General features: G+C 38.3%; 1 pseudogene; it reads left to right on the top strand.

Moving 5' to 3' along the window:
* Positions 1-10,688: 10,688 nt before the first annotated feature.
* LOC140508565 (vacuolar protein sorting-associated protein 37A-like) lies at positions 10,689-11,885 on the top strand (annotated as a pseudogene).
* Positions 11,886-13,462: the final 1,577 nt, after the last annotated feature.

Below are 13,462 nucleotides of genomic sequence, written 5' to 3'. Positions count from 1 at the left end.
TATTTCATTAAATCTGTAATGTAATAGGAATAGTAATTCTAGTTTTCTTAGGAACATTCCATCTCTAACCAGGAGACTCTTATTATGATATTTTAAGTCATGGTTCAGAAATCAACATCCCATTCTCAGACATATTCTTCACCAGCTTCCCAAATTATTTTTTATTTTCTATATCCCTTGCCTTCATTAGGCAGCAGTGATGCATCATTTGTGCTCCTATGATGTTTAGCTTGAAGACACAGTCATCCTACCACTGTCATCCTCAAATCTTCCTCTCCCTTAGTGCCCCACCCCCTCCAATCAATTTTCAAGTCCTATAGACTCTACCTTTATATCTGTCATGTTTATCATGTTTATTTCCTTCTTTCCACTTATAGAAATATCACTCTAATACAGGCTGTCATTATGTCTTACCTAGATTACTGAAATATTAAAGTCACCTCCTGATAGATATCTGCACTCCCTGATTCATTCTTCACACATTTGCTAATTTGATATTGTTTACTAATGACCAATCCAGTCATGTCATTCTCCTGTTACAGAAGCCCCAGCGTTTCCCAGTTGCCACTTGGTTAAATGCTCACTCAGTTGGTCTTTTACAGCAGTCTTCCATTTAAAAAAAAGAAACCTAAAAACAGTCAAAAATCATGAATCTTTATATTCTTCCTTCCATCCATCCACTCATGATTCAGATTTGGAGTCTTCTTGACTTAAAGTCTAGATTTCTACCCACTATCCCACAAACTTTGTAAATATTTAGGGCTTACTCAAATGAATCTTCTACCTCCTTTCCCAAGTATATTGTAAGCTCCTTGAGCATAGGGACTGTATCATTTTTGTTTTGCGATCCTTAGCATACCCATAGTTCCTGGGACATAGTAATGTAACTGATGAATAACTATGCTGGATTGGAATAAAATGAATTAGCTAAGTATGATGCAATCTTAGTAGTTCCATAGGTCAAAACATCTTCCTCTGTCTTTTAATTCTGGTGCAGTCATTAATTTCAGGATAATATTCTCATGACTTCTCCAAAGAAAGATAGTTTAATTAAATCAAAGTTTAGATACTTTGGTTTTCCTCTCTGTTTGAACAACTACTGGAACTAATGGGTACCAATTACATGTGGTATTTACCAGAAACACCTAGAGGCTTAGCAGACAATCTGGGTTTACAGAGTTTTGCCCTTGAATGACAAGAAATCTTGTCAAGCAATGAAACTGAGACCTAGCTAGCAAGCAAGGTCCACTGTAGGCCTAGTATCTTTGGTGCTTTGCAAATACTGGATGGGAAAACCAAGCCATCAAGATGAAATAATTATTGTCTTCTGTTTTTGTGGGGAAAAAATGAGATGCTGGTGCCCCTTTTGGAAGCAGGGGACTTGGTGAGCTATATAGAAAATAAACAAACAGATACTGAGCATTGAAGAGCTGGGTGGTCCTGTGTTCAAATGGAAATAATTCTTTCCAAAAGGAGATTAGAATGAGAAAAATAAAAGGGCCAGAACAATGCTGGGAAGAAGGTGAAGATCCTCAGTCCTGGCATGTTGAAAAACTGATGGATAATTGTAATTAGCTTTCAGAATTTTTAATTATAGAAGTGGTATAAATAATCACAAAGCACGGCCTCACTAATGAGAGTTCTTGTGCTAAGACACACAGGGAAGCATTTGTTAGGGGCCTTTGAAAACACTGCCTGTTAATTAGGTGTCTTGCAGCCAGCAGGGCTTCCAGAGAAGGAGAAACATTTATACATTTAAAACAGCCTCCTTCCTAGAGGTATCCAATATCAATTATGGGAGAGCAGGATGTGAGAATGGATGCATTTTGTAACCAGGAAGAGGAATTAAGAAAAAAAATAAAAGAAGGAACACAGCTTATTTTATAGATAAACTCTAATGGGGGGATGCGGTGGTATTATTAGGCTTAAGGTTGCCGAAAGGAGATTAAAGACATGTTTTTTGAACTGGGCAGGTAAAAAAAGTGGTATCTCCTTCTGTTGGGAAATTGAAGAGAGCCTGTTCTTACTTTGTGTTCATCATAGGAGCATGGCTTTAGACCTTGAATGACTCTTAGAGGTTACTATTCCAGCATCTTCTTTCTATAGACAGGGAATCAGAAGCCCAGAGAAGAGATTTTATATATCTAAACTATTATCATAGTAAATGACAGAGCATGGTCTTTCTACTCTGGATGACAATGTCTTTTTACTGAATTTTAACCTGAAAATTGTGATTCTATCTTTCTGGGCCTCAGGCGCCATACTTGTTAAAAGTTATAATTTTTACAGGACTTCAAGGTTGGCAAAGGACTTTCCAAATATTATGCCATTAGATTCTTAAAACAACCCTGGGAGGATGAGAATATTGAATAGTAGAGGGCAAGCTCTTGGGGGCCCTCCAATAATGACTTTCCTGTTCACTGACACTAAAGTGTGAATGACAACTCAGTCATTGAATGAGTTCCAAATGCTCTTAATTAGTTGTACAAGACAATGCATATACAGTCAAACAGGGTAAATGACTTGCCCAGGGTCATACAAGTAGTAAGCGATTTGAATTCAAGTTCTTCTGACTCCAGCTCTGCACTCTATCTGCTATGGTACTACCTTGCTGCCCTGAGGGATAATTACCCACCTGTATAAAAGAATCAGTGTTCACAAGAGTCTTAACAGGCTAGAGCACTGCAAGATGAAATGTTATGTGGACAAATTAAAATCTTTTACTTACATTGAGGGGGGAAAAGGCTTCCCAATGTTAATAGGACAAAGGATAAATGGACAATTCTTTGACTCAAAAGGTCAAGGGATTATAGTTGATTGCAGGGTGTAATGAAAAGAACCCTGACTCTGGAGTCAAAGGACTAAAGGTTAAATCTGATTTCTGACAGTTACTCCTTGTTTGGTATAGGGAAAGTCAGTTGACATTCCCAAATCTATGTCCTCATCTGTGAAATGAGGGGGAATGACTAGATTGGATTCTGATATCCCTTGTGACTCTAGAATTATTATCCCATGAATCTGAAATGATATGGAAGACGAAACAGTGAAAGGAATCCAGGTTTCATTTAAAAAAGTGACTAAATAGGTGATAGACCCATCTGGCTCAGTCCTGCCAGATCACATATGTAGTACGGAGTTCAGAAGTAGGTGCCATGTTTCAGGGAGGAAAATAGTTAGTTGGAAAGTATCCAGAGGAATGTAATCAGGTAAAATCCTCAACTATTAAAGTATATATTGAAGGAACTAGGTATGTCTAGTATGGAGAGGAGAAGACTGGGGAAGGGTGGAAAACTGTTTGAAGGGTAGACATGGGGAAATGAATTAGACATTATAGTTGCAGTCTTAGAAGGCCAAACCAGGAAGTGGAAGTTGGTTGCAGAGGCTCCTCCCTACCCACTGTCATTGAGAAGATAAGCAATCCAATATGGGTTTTGCATATGTAGTCATGCAAAACATTTCCATAATACTCATATTTTTTAAGACTAACTGTATTTCCCTTCATCCTATCCTACCCCATATTTATTCTGTTCTCTCCTTTCACCTTTTTCAATCCTCAAAAGTGTTTTCTTCTGATTTTACTCTCCCCAAATCTGCCTTCCATTTTATCACCTCCCTCTTACTTACCCCCTGCTTTCCTGCAGGGTAAGACAGATTTCCATACCCAGTTGAGTGTGTATGTTATTCTCTCCTTAAGCCAATACTAATAAGAGTGAGGTTCATTCATTCCCTCTCACCTTCCCCCCTCTTCCCTCTACTGTAAAAGCTTTCCTTGCCTCTTTTACATGAAATCATTTACCTCATTCTACCCCTACCTTTCTCCTTCTCCAAGTACATTCCTCTTTCACCCCTTCTTTTCAATTTTTTAGATACCATCCCTTCAAATTTAACTCACCCTGTGCCCTCTGTCTATAAAAATTCCCTTCAACTATCCTAATAATAAGATCTCATGAGTTACAAATATCATCTTTCCATTCAGGAATGTAAACAGTTCAACTTTAATAAGTCCCTTTTGATTTCTCTTTTCTGTTTACCTTTCTATTCTTCTCTTGATACTTGCATTTGAAAGTCACAGATTCTATTTAGCTCTGATCTTTTCTCAAGAATGCATTAAATTCTTCTACATCATTGAACATCATTTTTCCTCCCTCATGGATTACACTCAATTTTACTGGGTAGGTGATTCTTTGACATCTGGACTATTATATTCCAAATCCCCCCAATTCCTTAGTATAGAAAGTGCTAAATCTTGTGGTATCTTGATTGTGGTTCCACGATACTTGAATTGTTTCTCTCTGGGTTGCTTGCAATATAATCTCCTTGAACTGGGAATTCTGGAATTTAGCTACAATATTCGTGGAAGTTTTCATTTTGGGGTATCATTTAGAATATAATCAGTGGATTCTTTCAATGAATATTTTACCCTCTGGTGCTAGGACCTTGGGGAAGTTTTATTTGATGATGTCTTGGAAAATGCTATCTGAGCTTTTTTTTTTTTTTTTTTATCACCATGGATTCAAGATAGACCAATAATTTTTAAATTATTTCTTCTGGATCTATTTTCCATGCCAGTTGCTTTTCCAGTGAGATATTTTATGTTTTCTTCTATTTTGCCATACTTTTGATCTTGTTTGACTGATTCTTGACGTCTCATGGAGTCATTAGCTTCCACTTCCTCAATTTTAACTTTTAACAAATGATTTTCTTTTGTTAGTCTTTGTACTTTCCTTTCCATTTGGTCAATTATCCTTTTCAAAGAGATGACATTTTGGCTTTCTTTCAGTGTATTTTTTTCCCATTTTGCAAATTGTATTTTTAAAAGAATTGTTCAATTTTTCTTATACCTTTCTAATTGACTTTTCAATTCCTTCTTGAGATCTTCCAATAAGGCTTTATGGGTTTGAGACAAGTTCATATTCCCCTTTGAGATTTCAGATGTAGTAATGCTATCTTCTTCTGAATATGTGTTTTTATATTACTTGTCCCCATAATAAGACTATATGGTATATATTTTTCCATGTTGATTCTCATTCATGGTGTTTGCCTTTTTTTACCAGTTGTAAAGTTGTTCTCTGCTTCTAGGGTGTGGGGGGCACTGTCTCAGGGTTCTTTGCTGGGGGTTAAGGGGTTGTTTATTGGCTTTGTGTGCTAGGTCCTCAGATTCTGACAGTTGGAGGCTGTAGAGGCTGTAACTTAATGATGATGTTGGCTGGTGTGTGCTTATTCCAGGTGGGGCTTTATTGTGTTTTCCCTGAGTAACACTGAAGCTCTCAGGTTGAGGTATGGGTTTGAGGGTAGGGTGGCAACTGAAATTAGCCTCCTCACAATGGGCTGCTCAAGAGCATGGGTAGGCTCAGCTACTAGTGGATACCCATCCTCCATGCAAGTGGTGGCTCTTGGTGCTGGTGTTTGTGCAAAGGTACACCATGGGGTGTGTATTTGCCTGGGCCATCACCCTGAGAACCAGCATCTCCTGCTGGCAACCACTGGTTTGGAGGGATACCTCCCATTCTATACTGGTCTTCTTCAGCCACAGCAGGAGGGGATCACTATAACAGATTCTTGTTAATCCTTCTAGTTTCAGGAGCTAAAAAATATTCTGCACCCTGTCTTTCTGTTGGTTCCACTGAACCAGGATTTTTCCTGGGATGATATTTTCTAAGTTTCTCAAGGTCAGTAAAGGGGAATGAGAGCAACTTCCTGCTTACTTTACCATCTTGGCTCCCAGAAGTTCTTGATAACGAAAAGCTTTTGAACAAACAAAACCAATGCAGCCAAGAGTTGAAGGAAAGAAGAAAGCGGGGAAACAATCTTTACAGTAAATGTCTCTACTAATGAATCCATTTCTCAAATACGTAGAGAACAGAGTCATACTTATAAAAATGCAAGTCATTCCCCAATTAATAAATGGTCAAAGGATATCAACACTTTTCAGATGAAGAAAATAAAGCTATCTATAGGTATATGAAATGCTCTAAATCACTTTTGATTAGAGAAATGCAAACTAAAACATGCTGAGAGGGGGCAGAGCCAAGATGGCCAAGTGAGAACAACTACTCACCTAAACTCTTAGACAAACTCCTTCAGTTACCTCTAAAAAGAGAATATAATCAAATTTTGGAGGTGCAGAATCCAATAGGAGACAGAATGTGGCAGATTTACAGACTAGGACAGACTGGAAGGTTTATGGGAAGAATATGTTCCATGGGTGAGGAAAAATCCACAGCATGAGGCACAGACAAGCAGGAAAGCCTAGGGGCAGGCTGAAGCACCAGCAGGGCAGCAGTGCAGAAAGTCGGAAAGGCTGGGTGGCAGTCCAGCACAGGAGATAAAGGGAGCCAAATAAGTGACAGATGATGAGCCCTAGGTATCAGACAAAGCTACTCCTGAGATTATCAGCCACCAGATTAAAGGTCTGTAAGTCACCTACTTGAACTTCTGGGTGCCAAAATAATTGATGTGATTGGTAAATGTGCTCTCCCCCTTCCCTTGTTGATCTTGAAAGAACCATAAAATATTTCCTCAGAAAAATTCTGGATCAGTGGGATAAGCAGAAGGGGCAAAAAAGTCTCATAGCACATAAGGGAGGAATATTCCACTTACTCCAGCAACAGCCCCACCTCAGCAAACCAACCTAGAGGAGATCCAGAGCCCATGGGGGTGGAGCCTCACATTAGGACCCAGGTGTGCCTCAGTGCTCCAAGGAAAACAAGAAGGCAGCCAGGATCACCAACCCCTGATCTTGCTTTGCTCCACGTGGGCTGAGGTGATCTTCCATGACCGGACCACACCTCCCTCACACTTAACAAGGTAGCCTCAGGGCTAATCCAGGAAAGCACAAAACAAAAATAAAAAAGGCACCTGCCCTTTGCTTTCTCACACCAGCCAGCTCAGCACCAGTTTCTCCAGTTTCTAGCTGAAAGAACCAGAGGCCACAATACACAAAGCCTCATCATCATGAGTAAGAAAAAACAAAACAAGAAGAAAAAGACAATAGAATCTTTCTATGGGGACAAGGACCAAAACACAAATACCAAAGAGGTCAGTATTGAGACTGTACTCCCATCTGAAACTTCAGAAAGGACTATGAACTGCTCACAGGCACGAAGAGCTCTCCTGGAACAACTGAAGAAGGAAATAGAAGAGAAACTGGCCATTGATTTTAAAAGTATGAAAAAATAATTCTATGATGAGAACAGCTGTTTAAAAAGGAAAATTGAAAAAATGGAAAAGGAAGCACGAAACCTAACTGGGAAAACTGGAGAAATGGAAAAGGAAGTACAAAAACTAACTGGAGAAAATAATTCCTTAAAAAGAATAATTGGACAGATGAAAAACGAGTGCAAAAGTTAACTGAAGAAAACAATTTCATAAAAGTTACAACTGAGAAAGTAGAAAGTAATGATTCTATAAGACATCAAGAATTACTAAAACAAAATCTAAAGAATGAAAATATAGAAGAAAATGTAAAATATCTAACTGGAAAAACAAATGACCTGGAAAATAGATCCAGGAGAGAAAATTTAAGAATTATTGGTCTACCAGAAAACCACAATGAAAAAAAGAGTCTGAACAATATCTTTAAAGAAATCATCAAAGAAAACTGTTCAGAAGTGCTAGATCCAGAGGGCAAAATAGTCATCAAAAGAATCCACCTTTCACCTCTCCAAAGGGATTTGAAACTAAAAACAGCAAGAAATATTGTTGCCAAATTCCAGAACTACCAAGTGAAGAAGAAGATACTACAGGCAGCTATAAAGAAACAATTCAAATATCAAGGAGCTGGATCAAACAGGATCAAAAAACACCTTGCATCTTCTCCATTAAAAGATAGAAGAAACTGGAATATGATATTCCATAAAGCAAAGGAGCTGAGACTACAACCAAGGATCAATTACCCAGCAAAGTTCAGCAAAACCTTACAGGCAAAGAGATGGACATTCAAAGAAATAAGGGATTTCCAGACCTTCCTAACAAAAAGGCCAGAACTCAATAGAAAATTTAATCTTCAAACACAAGTCTCAAGAGATTCATAAAAAGGTAAACAGGGGAAAAGAAAAACTTGTTACTCAATTTGGGCAAACTGTTTACCTCATTGTAAGGGAAGATGATACTTGTTAATCTTCAGAATTGTACATCTATTATGAAATATAAAAGAGATATACCTAGATAGAGGGAACAGATATAAAGTAATTGACGTGATGACAAAAATGTGATTGAAGGGATTGTAACAGGAGATGTGAAAAGGAGGAAGCAGAAAAGGGTAAATTATATCACAAGAAGAAGTACAAAATTATATTACAGTAGAGGAAAAGCGGGGAGGGATATGACCATTGATTGAGAGATACTCTGTCTGATTTGGTTCAAGGAGGGAACAATAAACTTAAGTATATAAATCTAACTAGCTCTTTAGTCAGTAGGAGGGAAAGGGGAAAGAAAGGGGAGGTGAGGTTAAAAGGGAGAGAAGAAGTAGTAAAGGGAAAGGGAAGAAAAAGGAAGGGGGACTGAAAGAAGGAAGGGAAGACTGTGGGAGGTGGTGGTCAAAAGTGAAGACTCTGTTGAGGAGGAGAATGGAGACAGAGAACTAAAAGCACACACTATGGAAAAGAGGATGGAGGGAAAGGCATAGATTGTAATCATAACAGTAAATGTGAATGGAATGAATTCTCCCATAAAACAGAGACAGACTGCAGAATGCATTAAAAATTATAATCCACCAATATGTTATTTAGAAGAAGCACATTTGAAATGGGGGAATACAAAGAAGGTGAAGGTAAAAGGTTAGAGCAGAATATATTGTGTTTCATGCGATGTAAGAAAACCAGGGGTAGCAATCCTAATCTCAGACAAAGTAAAAGCAGAAATAGATGTAATCAAAAGAGATAAGTAAGGAAGGTATATCCTGCTAAAAGGCACCATAGACAACGAAGCAATATCATTACTAACCATGTATGCTCCAAGAGATATAGCATCCAAATACTTCGAGGAGAGGTTGGGGGAGTTGCAGAAAGAAATAGACAGCAAAACTATACTACCGGGGGACCTCAACCTGCCCCTCTCTGAACCTGATAACTGTAACGTTAAAATAAATAGGAAAGAAGTTAAGGAGGTGAATAAAACTCTGGATAAGGTAGATCTCTGGAAAAAACTGAATGGAGATGGAAAGGAATATACCATTTTCTCAGTGGAATATGGCACATATACAAAAATGTGACTAATATGGAAATGCGTTTTACATGATAGCACATGTATAACCCATATCAAATTGCCTACCATTTTTGAAGAGGGGAGAGGAGGAAGGGAGAAAAATGGAAACTCAAAATCTTGCAAATATTAATGCTTAAAATTGTCTTGATATGTAATTGGGAAAAATATAAATCGTACTAAAATTATAATAAAAGAAAAATATTTAGTATCATTAGTTTCATCAAGATTGGAAGGAGTGTTGTGGTGGGTGAGCAGTGTCAAGCAGAGTAGAAACAGGGACCAACCTGAGTTCTCATCCCAAACCCCTCAAAATATCTGTAAAAATGACTTCAAACAAATTCCAGAGCAGCAGAAACTTCAAAATGACCGTGAAATAGATTTCCAGCACAAAGACATTCTGGAACGTCAGCAGGAAGGTTCTGTTGTACCAGGTTCAGAGCAAAGTATAGTCAAATGTGGGCCAAAACAGCAAAGATGGGATTGAAGCAAGAACCCTGAGTCACTGGTAGCTATATGGTTTCTTGACTTCTTACCACACAAATATCAAAAACAGCTTCAAAGGTCAGTGGGAAAGTGCTCTCACCTGGGTGAGAGAGGAGCATGGTCTGGTCCCAGCCCCGGCCAGCAGCAGCCACCACTGTAGGGATGACTGCTTCTGGAGTTCTCAGCCTAGAGATGGTGGGGGAATTGAGTGACTGATATGAGCTGCATTCTTGGATTGTCATCCTGTGGCTAAGAGGAACACTGGTATGACAGAGCTGTAGAGATGGCAGCTATATAGAGGAAATCCTACTTACTGTTCCAGGGCAGAAAAGATTTCTTGTGGTTGCTCACAGACCAGAATACAGGCCAGGAGGGGAATTAATACCTCTTCTTTGATCACATGACTTTCGAGGAAATGAGAGCTTGCAGGTCCCTAGAGATATCTCTGAAAACAGTTGCACAAACCCATGCAATTTGGGGCAGTACACCCTCCACTTAACAAAGAGCTCAAAAGTCAAGTAATTGTCTGGGAAAATGACCAAAAAGGGTGCAAATAAAACTATAGGTTAGTTTCTTGGATAAAAAGTGTTTTCTTATGATGAGGAAGATCAGAGCACACAACTGGAGGAAGATGAAAGCATACTACCAGAGGAAGATCAAATCCTACTACAGAGGAAGACAGTAAGGTAAAGGCTCCTTTATCCAAAGTCTCCAAGAAAAATGTGAAATGGTCTCAGGCCATGGGAGAAGTCATAAAGGATTTTGAAAATCAAGTAAGAAAAGTAGACCAAAAACTTGGAAGAGAAATGAGAGTGATGCAAGAAAACCATGAAAAACAAGTCAACAGTTTGCTAAAGGAGATCCCCAAAAAAATATGCTGAAGAAAATAACACCTTTAAAAATAGACTTGCCCCATGGCTGAGTGAGCAAGCCCCATGGCCTTACATGCCCCAGTGGCCCAGGCAGCTGCCCACACGAGTTCCAGGGGCCTCAGGCCAGGCATGAACTGGCTCTTCCCATTGGGCAAGAGTGGTTCATCACCCATTGTCTGAGGGGAAGTGCATGGGGGCGAGGGGGTAGTGTGGTAGGAGAGGGGGGTTCACCAGTCTCCAGCAGCAGAAGCAGTGGGTCATCAAGTGCATGCAGCATAGCTGAAATACAAAAAAAAAAAAAATATGTGGAGTACAAATTAACTTTCATAGTAAACAACCTTACAATTAACACTAATATTTTCCTTCCTCCTCAGTTTCCTCAGTAAAAACCAGTGATCAGTATTTACCCTCTAATACAACAACATTTAACGGACAAACATGAAGTGTAAGTTACTCGTCCATTAGTAAACAGTTTTACCACACATTTAGACCTTGGAAAAATTATTCAAAATCTCTTGTATAAGTTTTGGAAGAATCCTCCAGTTTTGGCAACCAGTTCAACATTTCTATACTTGTACAGTGACCCAGCAAGTCATTATAAGTATAATCCTTATACTGTTCAAGCTCTTCCATTTCTTCCCTCATATCCCACTCATGAAATAAACAGACCTATGGCTTCTGTCCCCATTATGGACACTGTGTCTCCAGCCTAAAGTTATTCCAAACCCAAACTTGCTGCTCCCTCCTGTGGCTTCCTCTCTAGTCTCCCATTGCCCGTTCCCTCCACACATGCCCCAAAGCTGACAGGTCAAAATGGGTGTGGTTACAAGATGCCTGATATTCCTGAGGTGCTTCCAGAACTCTCAGAGCAAAGCCTAACACAGCTGACAGTGATGAATGATCAAGAAGACGAATTCCTGGAGCAATTCTTGACTCTGTCCCAGCTGAAGCAGGTGATCACTGACAAGGAAAGCTTGCCCAGAAAAATTTTATTTTAGAGCCCAGCTTGGAATCCTAAAGGCAGACTGTCCTCAACAAGTATGAACTGCTCAAGCAGATGAAATCAGGCTTTGGAAAGAAACTGCAAAGACAGCATGAGCTTAGCAAGAACTCTAGCACTCTTCAGATAAGGCTGAAGGTGGCAGCCCATGAAGCAGGGAGGATTCAGACACCCTCATCAGGCACTTCCTCTAGGGGAAGATGGACATAGATGATTTTCTCAACAGCATCATGGAAAAGAGATCTATTTGCCATTGTCCCTGAGCCAAAGAGGAAAAACTTCAGCAGGCCTTAGCCAGCCACACCTAGTTCCATGCTCTCCTCTAGATTTTTCTGGACACATGACCTGACAGGAGAAGAATGAACACTTCCAACTAAACACACTTTCAATAGATGTATTTCTGCTCTCTTTGCACTAAAAATATCCTTTGCATTTATTGTTGATAATGCATTTTTACCATATTTGAGTTTCTGCTGCTTCTCCCTGATTATTCAAAATTAAATGCATGAATTTTGGATAAATTCAAGTATTTGGTAAATTCATGTCATTTTAAATTAAAAATAAAATAAAAGCAGACTCACTCAAATGGTGAAAGAAGTCCAAAAAAACCAATGAGTAGAAGAATGCCTTAAAAAGCAGAATTAGTCAAATGGAAGAGGAGATCCAAAAGCTCCCTGAAGAAAATAATTCCTTAAACGTTAGAATGGAGCAAATGGAAACTAATGACATTATGAAAAATCAAAAAAATTATAAAACAAAACCAAAGTAATGAAAAAGTAACAGATAACGTGAAATATCTCACTGGAGAAACAACTGACCTGGAAAATAGATCCAGGAGAGATAATTTTTTAAAAAAAATTATTGATCTGACCATAATCAAAAAAAAAAAAAAGATCTTAGACATCAACTTTCAAAAAACTTATAAAGAAAAACTACCCCAATATTCTAGAATCAGAGGATACAAATGGAAGTGGAATAGACCCACCAATCACTTCCTGAAAGAGATCCCCAAAGGAAAACTCCTAGGAATATTGCACAGTTCCCAGGACAAGGAGAAAATAATACAAGTAGCCACAATTTGAGGATTGTGGAAACAAAATCAGGATAACACAGAATTTAATTGGTTTTACACTAAGGGATCAGGGATCAGGAAGCTAAGGATATGATATTCCAGAGGTCAAAGAGATAAGATTAACACCAAGAATCACCTTCCCAGCAAAACTGAATATAATACTTCAGAGGGAAAAATAGAAATATAGGAGTTCTAAGCATTTTTGTTGAAAAGTTCAGTGCTGAATAAAAAATTTTACTTTCAAATATTAGAACCAGGAGAAACATGAAAAGGTAAACAGGAAAGAGAAGTCATAAGGGATCCATTAAAGTTGAACTGTTTACATTCCTACATGGATTGATGATATTTGTAATTCATGAGATCTTTCTAGTATTAGGGTAGTTACAGGGAATAGATAGATAGATAGAGATGAATAGATAGATGTATAGACACAGATGTATGTATATATATATACATACATATATATAAATGTATGTATATATTGATAGATAACATATGGTTCGTATGTGTGTTTGTATGTGTATATGAATGTGTGTACATATGTATATATGTGTGCATACATATACATGTATGTGTATGCAGGTGCATGGGTATGTATATACGTATGAGTGTGCTTACGCATACGTGTATACATATGCATACATATACACAGACATGCACTGACATACACACATGTGTACATATTTATGTATATATGCATGCTTTATATGTGTGTATGTATATATGTGTGTGTTTATATATACACATATATGAGAGAGGAAGAGAGAAAGAAAGAAAGAAAGAAAGAAAGAAAGAAAGAAAGAAAGAAAGAAAGAAAGAAAGAAAGAAAGA

Source organism: Notamacropus eugenii, chromosome 5 (genome assembly GCF_028372415.1).
Source record: "Notamacropus eugenii isolate mMacEug1 chromosome 5, mMacEug1.pri_v2, whole genome shotgun sequence".
Classification (NCBI taxonomy): domain Eukaryota; kingdom Metazoa; phylum Chordata; class Mammalia; order Diprotodontia; family Macropodidae; genus Notamacropus; species Notamacropus eugenii.
This window is presented reverse-complemented; position numbering and strand designations above follow the sequence as displayed.